This window comes from Cyprinus carpio, chromosome A4, assembly GCF_018340385.1.
Source record: "Cyprinus carpio isolate SPL01 chromosome A4, ASM1834038v1, whole genome shotgun sequence".
Lineage (NCBI taxonomy): Eukaryota > Metazoa > Chordata > Actinopteri > Cypriniformes > Cyprinidae > Cyprinus > Cyprinus carpio.
The window spans coordinates 25,503,317-25,515,100 of NC_056575.1; positions in this window are offsets into that span (position 1 = coordinate 25,503,317).

Genomic DNA, 11,784 nt, shown 5'->3' on the forward strand with positions numbered 1-11,784 from the left:
TTTGTTTTTTTTTGGGTTTGGAAAGACATGAGGGTGAGTAAATGGTGACAGTTTTTATTTTGGGGTTAAGTATCCCTTTAAACAAACAGAGAAGCACATGCTTCAAGACACTGTACTACTGAATTTACTATTGATCCTGCTGCTAGAAATTATAATGCAATATCTAGATAAACTGAAGAGAATATGTCATTGTGCCATTATTCAAACTCATGACACTACAAATTACAATAACAACTAAAAAAAAAAAAAACTACAACCCTTAACCTTTGTCCTAGAGTCTCACAAACTCTGATCACACACAAAATTGGAAAACTATTTTTTATTTCTGTACCCATTTATTTATTGTTTGTGACCCATAACCCACATGTGGTTCAAATTGGCTTCAATCTGTAAGTGTCAAAAATCTGGATAACTAATTCCCATACTTAATGTCTGGTTTCTTTTGAGATTTTCTGACGATGGTATAAAAATCTGCATTTTCCTCTTTTTGTGACCCATTTCGGATCTGGTAGCATTTCCTGACATCATTTGCACTGGCTTTTGAGTTGTTGGCGAGGAAACTCTACGAGGTTTATCCCAAGCAGAAGAGTAATGCTTTACCACCTGTGTAATTATCCCAAGCAGAAGAGGTCACAGGTGTCGGTCTACAGTGCTTCCCAAGCAGAAGAGTAATTTACTCACCTTTGTTTTTGTGAAGAGTACATCATGATGATGGTGTCAGCAAGAAGTGAATTATATCCTGATTTCCACAAAAGAATAGTTGTTCATTTCCTGAGTGAAACATTAAGGAGCTTTTGATGTGATGTGCTTATACAACTTTCCATTTATATTCCTTGCATCCTCGAATGGTCGAGGAAATCCTCGAATGGTTTGAAAACAAGTAAATCACCGTCGGTAGGTTTATTGTCATACTGGAGCTGTTACAAAAAGCTGCAAGAAATTACAAAGATTCACAGTTCAAAATAAACTTTACTGATGTCCTAAATAATAAAACTAAAATCATAATGAATTTGGTGAAGTGTATTGGAACAATGCTGTAGGAATATTTCTATTATATCAGTGTATTACTGATATTATTTCAGTCTGTAGAAACATTCAAAACAAAGTGTTTTTAAATAGTTTAATATGGAAGTTGAAATATTACAATGTTTTTTTTTTTTTTACTGAATAATCTAATTGAAGTGGCATTCAAATAAAACCTGGCAAAATGACTAAACACAAGACTTGATGTTTAACAGATATATTGTAACGCAGCTGCTTCAGAATTAGAGAATCTAAGTGCAGTCACAAACATTTATTCAAACAATCAAGATAAACATAAATCCAGACAAGATAATCCAAAGACAGACAAGAAAAACAGAACAGATGGGATCATAACACATAGATATTCATAATGCAGTCATATATAATGTGTCATTTAAAAATATTTTTCTCACAGATCCATTTAAGGATATAATTACATGGATAATCAGCCCATCCTGGTGAAAAATTTATCGCACAGTCTTCCTCTTTTCCCTGATATCTGTCTGGCTGTCCAAACGCCCAGAACCTGCATCAACAGATCAGCTTTAGTTCAGAGCTGCTTTCTGTGTGATATGATACTGTCTGGGACAATCATTTATGATATAATAATCAGTTCAGTTCAGTGATTTCTCACCCAGAGGCGATGTTGCTGCCATCTGCCCTCCAATTCAATATCAGTCAGACCAATCCAGAAAAGATCAAATACCAGAAATGTTCTTCACAAAAATCCCTGAGAATTCAAACAATAACATGATGATATAAAATGAGCACTGACCCATTTCAGCACATTATATTAATTTAAAAACTAAAACACTCACACACACACACACACACCACACACACACACACTTGTTCCTCTGTGTTTGTTGATGATGATCAGATCTGCTGCTCTCTCTCTACAGTATCTCTGCTCTCAGTCCAGTTCTTTCTCTCTCAGGAAGGATCATGAAGTGAGTAAGACTGGACTGGATGGCACTTCCATCCGTCTATAAACAACCAGATAAGACATGAACTAAACTTTGATCCACACCAAGTTAAAAAGATTATAATAGTTGCAGTAGTAGTGTATATATTATTGTAGTTGTTTGTAATATGCTCTTTATATCTTTATCATTTGTCTCGTTGATTGCTAATCTTTTTTCTTATGTCACTGGATCAGTTACTGTAATTACTATAGGTCTATCACTGTATTCATGCTCCCTGTCCCAAATTCTATAGTAAGAGATTTTTTGCACCATTGGAGCAATTCAAAATTTTGAGTTTTTTTTGTTTGTATAACTATTATTAATTATTTTTTTGGATCTTTTTTTTTAAATTTATTTAATCTTTTCTTTAGAAAGAAAGTTTTTTTTCTCAAAACATTTAACACATTTAATGTTTTCACACACGTAATTGGCTCAATGTTTTCTGCAAAACTCTACAAAAAATGCCCTAATTTTGCACAGGTTTAACATGTTCTCATTCAGAAAACAACCACACAATATAATTACCTCAAGCATCAAAATATAAACTCAAATGAGCAAAAAACAAAAAAAAAAATAAAACCCCACATTTATGTAAAATAACACATAAAATGGAAAACAAACTTTTCTTAATGCTTATTGCTGAACTGTATCTGCACCCCTACCAAACTTTGATTAAAAGAGAATGTTTTTGACTACAATATTTGATTTTGACATGGAAGTTTGAAGTTTGCACAAGTTGGTGTGTAGTTTTGAGATTGTGTTTGTAGTTGTGAGAAATTGGTGAATTGTTTCATGAATTGTGTTAGCAATCGAGAAAAACTGTAATGAAATGCTTATGGTCAATAAGAAGCCACTATTTCTGCCGTCTATTTACTCATCTGCTACAATTATGTAACTGTAATGAAATGCTTATCTGTCATTCAATTTAATACGCTCAGTTGAGCATCCCTAAAATTATTTAATTTTTTTATACAATGGTATGTAAATTATCTGTTAATATTTATTATATTTTTTTTTATTTATTTTATTTTTAAAAATTTTTATAATTTATTGATATTTTTTTTTTATTGCTTTTACATTTTTTCCTAGATTTGCACAACTGTGCATGAATGTTTGCATTAAGCATGAAGAGAGTTTTGCACAGCAGCAAACCAAAGGGACCATCGTCTGGGACAATGTAGCTTTTCCATGTTTTCGGCAGCTGGTCCAAAACGGGGTGGGGGTTCATCAATACCACAATTTACAGATGCAATACCCTTACCAAACCCCATCGAGGAGTCTCTTCTCAGCATGGCAGTGGGAAGGGTTCAAGTGATCTCCGCCCTTAAACCAGATGCCATGGCCCCATGTCAAGCTATGGAGGAGGGATGTGCTGTCAAATCTGATGCAGCAAGCCAGAATCCATACAAGGGTGGATATATGTCACTCTCAGAAAGCATTCTCAAACACGTTGCCTTGCAAAATGAAAATATAGAGCCTGTATGTTGACGTGCCTTGTGGCCAGATCCAGGCTAAGACGGAGAGATGTTTATTAGGTTTTTATTTTTATGTCGGTAACTGAACTGGATAGTGATTTGTTACAGCTATTAACTGATAAGCTTTTACAGTACAATGGTACTCTCAGTAATACGGCGTATGAAAACTGGAAAATGTTTTTTATTGTTATGAATAGTTGTTGTGAAATGTTCAGTATTGACTGACTTGATGCAGAAAAGAAAATACAATATTTCATTAGTCTGCAACTGGTGTAATTGGTGTTCGTGATTTGTGGTAAATGTTGTCGTGAATTTACATTATTTAATGTCACAGGAAATTTTAAATACGCTGTGTAAGTCTCTGTTTACCTTAAAAGTGTTTTGGGTTGAGCAAAGGAGTGTTTTAACTGATTCAAAACAGGATCAGATCCATATAGATGGTTGTGTTATGTATAAGTGCAACAAAATAGAAGGTTTTTATAAGACAGGGTAAGTATTTTGACAAAAAAGTGTTCCATTTTGCAAATTGATCTGAGGTGTTGTGCTACTTTATGGTGATAGTTGTTGTGCATAATTGTGTGAAAAGGTTTGAAACCCCGGGCCCTGTTATCAAAAATTGTCGTAAGCAATTAACACAAAAAAAAAAAAAACTGTAATACAGTACATACAAAATGAACCTTCTCACTTTAAAGACATTTTTGTAACAAGTTATTCCTCATTTGTTCCTTCTCCACTTTATATTCCTTCACGTGTTTTTCTATTTGTAGAATAATCACCACATCACCAATGCATAAAAGAAAAAAAAAAACGTTAAAAAAATATATATCATATATGCATGAAGAAAAAAAAATGTAAAAAAAAAAAATATGCATGAAGAAAAAAAAATGTAAAAAAAAAAAATAATAATAATAGTAATTTCATCACACAGACGGAGTTCAGTGTCTGCTGTGTTTGGATCCAGTGTGAGAAAACAGGCATCTGAACACAAGAACAGAGACATTAAACTCTTATAATGACACCTAATTCCTAATAATAGTGCCGCCGCGGCGTTAACTGCAAATCAGTCGCGTGTTAAAATCATTTCGCGAAACTTACGGCCCAGGTGGCGCAAACGGGACTGACTGCGAACTAATCATGTATTGTTTAAAATGAAAGGAAGACGTTAAACACACCAATAACCATTATAATATACATTATAACTCCTTAAAAGCCATTAAAAAATAGGATAGTACCTGGGCTACCGTTCTACTCATCAAAAAATAAAAAATTAAAAAAACCTTATGCATGGACGTTTTTAAAAAGGCTTGATATATATATGCTATGCTATATGTTTTAATATAACATCGTATTATATAGGATTAAATGTTTTCATTTCGTTTCATTCTTGGTTTAATAATAATATAATCTTCAGGTTCCATTTGCAGAGCGCGAATGAGAACGGTCCAGCATTTACAAATAATTCTTATACAACTTTGTTATATATTATTCTTGCTTTTTCAAACTGCATACACGTTGCATTTTTTGAATTTATGCCTTTACTGTGTGTGACCAATAAATTGTGAATTGGGACTTTGATCGCGCTGCGTGCCTCTAGCACGCGCACATATTCCTTGGAAAAGCAGTCGTTCCCGAGCCATGCGGCGCGAGCAGGCCTTGGGCCACTTTGGCTTTATGAATTTCGATGCTACTATATGAATTTTTTTTTTTTCTGTCGATACTGGAACACGTGTGAAAATCCAAAGCCTATTTTGTACTCTCATGAATAAGAGAGTTTAGCTTCAAATGGGCAACATGGTTTGGATTTGTCCCGAGGACAGAGAGATAAGCCCAACATAATGTATCGCTTGAAAATTTTTAATTACTATTATTTTGTTTGTTGTTTATAAGCCTATATTATTATATAGCCTGCTGCAATATTATTTATCCATTAAGAATTATATATTTGAAAACTCTTACATTCTGTTTCTAGATAAAGTTTTTTTAACATTTAAAGGATTTGTTTGTAAGTGAAGGGAAACTAAAAATGTCCTGTTGGTACATTAGCCATATAAGCATTATATAGGCACTGCCTGTTAATAATTTTTGAATGTCATAAAATGCAACGCGTACACAAATGTAATTATATTTTCGCATGTACGTTGTTATCGTGTATGTTTTTCATCCAGCTCTATATTTTACCATTTGCATCTAACAAATGACGTTTGTTGCATCACATTTCACTTCAGTGAACCAACAAACATATACTTGTCAGACTGACCCTCCTGCTTTGCTTCAGCTGTGGAACGATTTTCAAAAATGGTGGATAATAAACGCTTGTGGTCACATTTTATTACAGGAATGTTCATTTAAAAAAAAAAAAAAAATATCAATTTGATATTGCTTAGTTTTATGCTAACATGCACATCAAGTCTTCGGATACTATCAAGATAAAAGCTTCATGTTAGGCTATTTAAACAGGCCCTGTGATCACTTTACGTTGCAGCTTATAAACTCCTTGAGATTTAGTAAAAGTCAGTTTTAAGTAGTATTTGATAATTCAAGTTGAATTCTCGAAAATACAACAAAAAAACATTTCATTAAAGTTATTTATAGGAATTTAATAAGTCTTAGCATGACTATTTTAAGCATAGCATTTCTTTAACGGAGCTATATTGTGATTTTTATGAAACAAAAGCACCCACTTTCTTCTTTTGAATCTATGAATCGCTCGCATATCTCCTAACAACACTACAAATGAGGGATAATAGAGGTTCTTTCTTAAATTATTTATTTTTAAATGTTGTAGTCGTGAAGAAACCAAGATATTCTTCTTTAATAAAATAAGGCGGACGATCCAAAGTATTTGTAAATGTACAATAATTATAGGCCTATATCTGCCTGACAGTTTAAAAATGTTATTTGTTTTGAGTTCATACATTTATTGTTACAATAGGGTATTCTAAAAATAAAAAAAATAAATAAGTGGCATTAGAAAAAATGCCATCGGTCCTGAATAAATTTTTACCATAGTATAGCAATATGGGCTGGTACGGTAGTAATTCGGAGGTGAAAATACAGTGAAATACAAAGGCATGGGATTTTAAAGCATGACAAATGAAGGTCTATGAAACATTGGATGCCATTTTTTTAAACAATTCGCACTTGCAAACAAAATTATTACTATTTCACACCATGTATTAGCCTGTGAATAAATAAAGAAAATGCCTACGGTTTCAGTGAAAGGAACACTTGGAGAGTGTAGTCCTGCTTCTGGTGTTTGGATATTTTTGTTACTTCAATATAATGAAGCTTGCTCACAAGTTAAGAGGACTAGCCTACAATAAGTATTGATATTTTCTTTTTGCTATTTTTTACTCTAGTACTTTAACAGCATTAAGTCTTACCAAGTTAGAATAATACGTCTTCCTTCAGGCCAGACTGAATGTTTCTGAATGTTTGTCTAAATGTTTGGGTCAGTTTGCGCGAGTCCCAAGCGCGGCTGCGAAGCGGGAGAGAGCAGCTGGACAGAAAGGATTCCGCTTGGTCCTTAAACGCCTTCCTGCAAACGACTACGTTAACAAATTAACAATGCTTTTGGCAAAAAATAATGATTAGATTACTCAATTGATAATATGTGTATTATTATGGTCGAATGAAAATAATAATATGGGACTTGGCGAGAAAATAAATGAATAAAAAGAGGTAAGGCGGCTGTGAGTGCAGGCATGTTTCAACCCGAAAAATGTTAACATGACAACTAAACCGTTTCTCAAAGCCAAAAAACAGGGACCGAGTTCAGCTGATTCAGATGGAGGGGGCCTGGGGGTCTGTAGTTCTGTATCACATGTGGGGGTCGAGACTACCGGTGTGTAATCTCACTTGAGTCTTTCATAATGGACAGTCTTATGAGGAGTTTCAAACTTGCCAGAACACGTGGTGAAAAGGATAACTTTAAAGAAAGGTGTTGATCCACTTCAAATGTTGACTACTGTGTAGCGACATAAATAAAGTTTACTTAGGTATTATATAACTTAATTTCAAGAGGAAGTTGCCTTAACTTAAAAACAAAAAAAAAAACTGTTTGCATTAAGGGCGGGGCGACTAGGCCTGATGGCCTAAAAAAATCCATCGATTTTTTTCGAACAATAAAAAATCGCATTTAACAATTTAAATCAATTTTGGATTCTGTGCCGTCCCTACTTAAAATCAATTCATTCAACATGTACAAAGAAATTGTTCAACAAACAAGTTTTAAATATAAAATGTTATTATGGTTTAATAACTAGCCCATCATGCAATCTAACCATCCACAGGCTCGGCGTTTAAGTAGCTGTTCAGATTAAACTCCTGGCAGCTCCGCACTCTGTGCTCTGTCAGTGTCGATGGACAGACGGCCAGAGCAATGGTAGGCCTAAATCAATGGTGGCTATATATCTCATCTCGTTAGTGCGCTGGTTTACGGGTATGTATTTATTTTTATGTTCTGTATAATCAATTTATTATGTAAAATAGCAGGACACTGTCTAAACCGTGTATACAACCGGACCGGCCTTGTCATTATAGGGCGAAAACATCTCTCTCACCTACGGCAAAGTACAGTAGGCCTATGTGAGCGGAAGCTGGAGCAAGCATAACAATTTCCTCATCTGACGCTCCGAGCATTTAATAATCACCTCTGCTCAGCGCTTACATTGATCACCCAGAAACACTGCCTCCTCTCCTTGCACCCGTGGGCAGAAAGTTGAAATGTGAGGTTTCATCAATAAGCTGTATAAAAATAAATCAAAATAAATAAATCGATCAAATTCACAAGAGAGTTTCAAAGGGTGTAGTAGACTATTGTGTTACAAGACTTTTAGTCCTACACAAAACGCCAAAACTAATAAATTGTCAGCATTTAAAAGGTTATAATTGCTGCTTTCTCTGCTGTGCAAATTATTGCTTTTGATGCTCAAAATAACCTTTTACCATTTTCGTCAGTTTATTTATCGTATCAGATCGAACTCGGCATTTGTTACAGATTTCTCTCATACTCAAAATCCGATACATGAATGAAGCATCAGCCTGTAGAATTACTTTCGGTTTTGATGCATTGTATGTGTGGTGCGACAGCGATACTTGTGAATGTGCTGGACATGTCTTAAAAAATCATACGCCTTTAACCGCAGAAAATAACCAGTGTAAGAGGAAGACAATACTACTCTTGAAGATACTCCAGCTTGCTAGTACAGCTCGCGACCGACTTATGCCTCTGTCAATTATAGTAGTCTGCTGATCGGCGACAGATTAATTTGTATCAGAGCACTATATCGGCTAACTTCATCGTTTTATCATGTGAGGTATTACCTGCCGTATACAGGTATAGCGCAGTAGTTATATCTTACGGCTCAACGTTTGGCATGAATTGTACTCGTCGCTGCGCAAGGCGGGTGCTGTGAGGCGACGTGAAAACACCCTACGAATAGCTCCTGACTCGCATTTAAACAAAATCGCGCTCGCAGTCGTCATTCAGAATCACTGTCCGCACTCCGCGCTCAATACGCGTGCTAGCTCACACGGCATGCGTGTTCTCGAGAACGTCGCGCCGGGAGGGTTCTGAGCCTCAATCATTCCTCAAAACATAAAATAGTTTACTTTTATTTTCATTTTCTGTTTTGCGTGTTCTTCAGTAGGACAAATCAGTGTTAAGGCCATCTCTCCGTTACAGACCGTCTCTGCAAGGAAGACTTTATGCAAACTGCCGTATTTAAAATTCTTTAAAAACTTTAACAGGAGATGTTCGAGAGGCGTGTTTCATATAGATCTGCCTCCCACGTAAGATTTTTGCTAGGTACGGATCGTTCATAACCCCAAATTGTCATTAGTCAACTAATCGCAAGTCTTATATTAATTCTACAAACTATACAACTCAGCCTTAATCTATAATCCACTGCTCAAGAACATGCATTCTAAGTAATCGTCACAAAGTCTACACAGATGCATAGAGTATGACCTAATCAATATACCACGAGGATACATTTTAATTATTCATTATAACCTCACAATGTTATCTTGTCGTCTGAGCAAGACATGAAACTTCACAGTGCTGCCTCTACTCCGACATGAACGAACACTTTAAACATCACAACACACATATAAAAAAACACCCAAGTTACATAACTGCTTTCGTGTTTTGATCTATCTCTATATACGTTTAAAAGATTATTTCAAGCTTTCTATACGACTATTATTTCTCATGTACAATGTGAGACGCCACATTTCACAGTTTATTCTATTAGCAGGAAAAACATTACGGTGATCCGAGAGGTGCGCCTTCCCTGTGTCATTGCATTTGCGCAGTTATGATTTTTGCCCACCAAACAAACATTGAATATAATAATAATTCACATTTTGCCTATGCTTCTACAAAGTAAAATTATTTTTTTTTCACATGCAATTATCCAAAATAAAACCCAAACAAGTGATTTGTAATGACGAGAAAATATGTAAGCAAATAAATAATGCTGCGTGCACTCAGCATCATGCCGAGCAATCAAATCTGACACATGATATTTTACTGCAATAAATTATACCAACCCTGACATTTATAAATGCACGGCTTAGCATTTTATTATTTATTTTATTTATTTTTATTTTTACTTTACATTTTAAATTATATTAAAGCAAGCAAAGAAGCACTCCACATTAACAATCACTTGAAGTTGTCAATTTATTAATGCCTCTTTTATTTTTTTTTTAACTCGTTTGGTTGCACTTTTCCGGGTTGATAACGTGAGGACGTTTTTATTATCCATCCATCTCTTTAGCAGTTCGCAAGGATCTGAGTTAAATCGAGCCATGCAGGTTCTCATTTATTCGTGTTTCCTTGTTTTTAATCTCTATGCTAACTAATGGTGAGCAGAAATTATACAGTGCCTTACTACGTTTACTAACATAAAATAGAAATATTTTTATAAAAACACGCAAGCCTATGCTTCACAATAGGCTAGCCACTCATTTATGCCTCCGATGCAACAGTAAACCACAATTTTTTCGTTTGTACATAATATAACACATAATGCATATCTATAAATATACTGCTCACACTATTTTAAAATGTTTCTAATCTAAAATATGGTGTAGAGAAAACTAGTAAGCAGCAGGCTAATACGGCTTGCATTTTATCCTGCTGTAGAATTCGGTTTTCTAAGGAAACGCACATAGCTTTCATAAGTACTAACTTTCATCTGGGAATATTAAATATTTTTTTCTTTCATGCTCCCCGACATGCAATCAAATATAACACCTTCGGTGAGGCAAAGCTGACGTCTATTTGCGAAAATGTGCTTTGATGCGCGTGTTTGAAAACCTGTGATTAAAGCGCCACTGCAAGCGGGTCAAAAGCTGCAAATGCACTTTTCTCACAGACGCCGCTGCGGCGGTCCGTACACGATAGGCGGAGAAACGGAGTTTTTGATGTCCACCTCTGTATGAGAATTTGACATTTTGCATATAAATCCATGTAGGCCTAGCTCCTAAAATATTACTAACACCACTTTTAATGCTCTGATGCACAAGTAAACCACAATTTATTTTGAATAATATAACACATAATTCAATATTCATATAATACTACTGCACACCTATTAAATGTTGTCAAATCTCAAAATAATGTGTAGAGAAAAATATAAAGCCACAGGGATCAGTCTAGGCTTAACATTTATCCTGCTTGAATTCGTTCTAAGAAATGCACATAACTTCAATAATTACCAAACTTTAATCTGGTGAATACTTAAATATTTAACTATAGTGTTTTTTCTTTCATTTTTCCCGTGACTCGCAGCTGTCAAATGTAAACACATCAGCGAGGCAAAGCTGACGTCTATTTGCGAAATGTGCTTTTGATGCGCGTTGTTTGAAAACTTGTTGATTAAAGCGGCCATGTCCTCAGCGGTCAAAAGCTGCAAATGCACTTTACAGACGCCGCGGTCGGCGGTACGAGCGGCTAGGGAGAAGTAATGTTTTGGATGTCCACCTACTGTAGTTTAAAACATAGCCTAGATTAGGCCCAGACTCTGTTGCTAATTTTATACTATAAGTAAATTTGTTAACCAGTAATGAATTTTAACCGATTAATCGCCTATTTTTTTGTTGGCTGCATGTTTTTATAAGCTATATTTTAAAAAAAAAAATTTATAAGTCATGTTGATAAGTCGCATTTTCTTACATCACACATAATAACGAGCAGGCCTACTAAGTTATAATGTGCCAAACAGGATATTTTAGTTCTCTTCACTTTACAATAAAATTAACAGCAGAACAAGAATTAAAAATATATAATTCTAATGGATAAATATTATTGC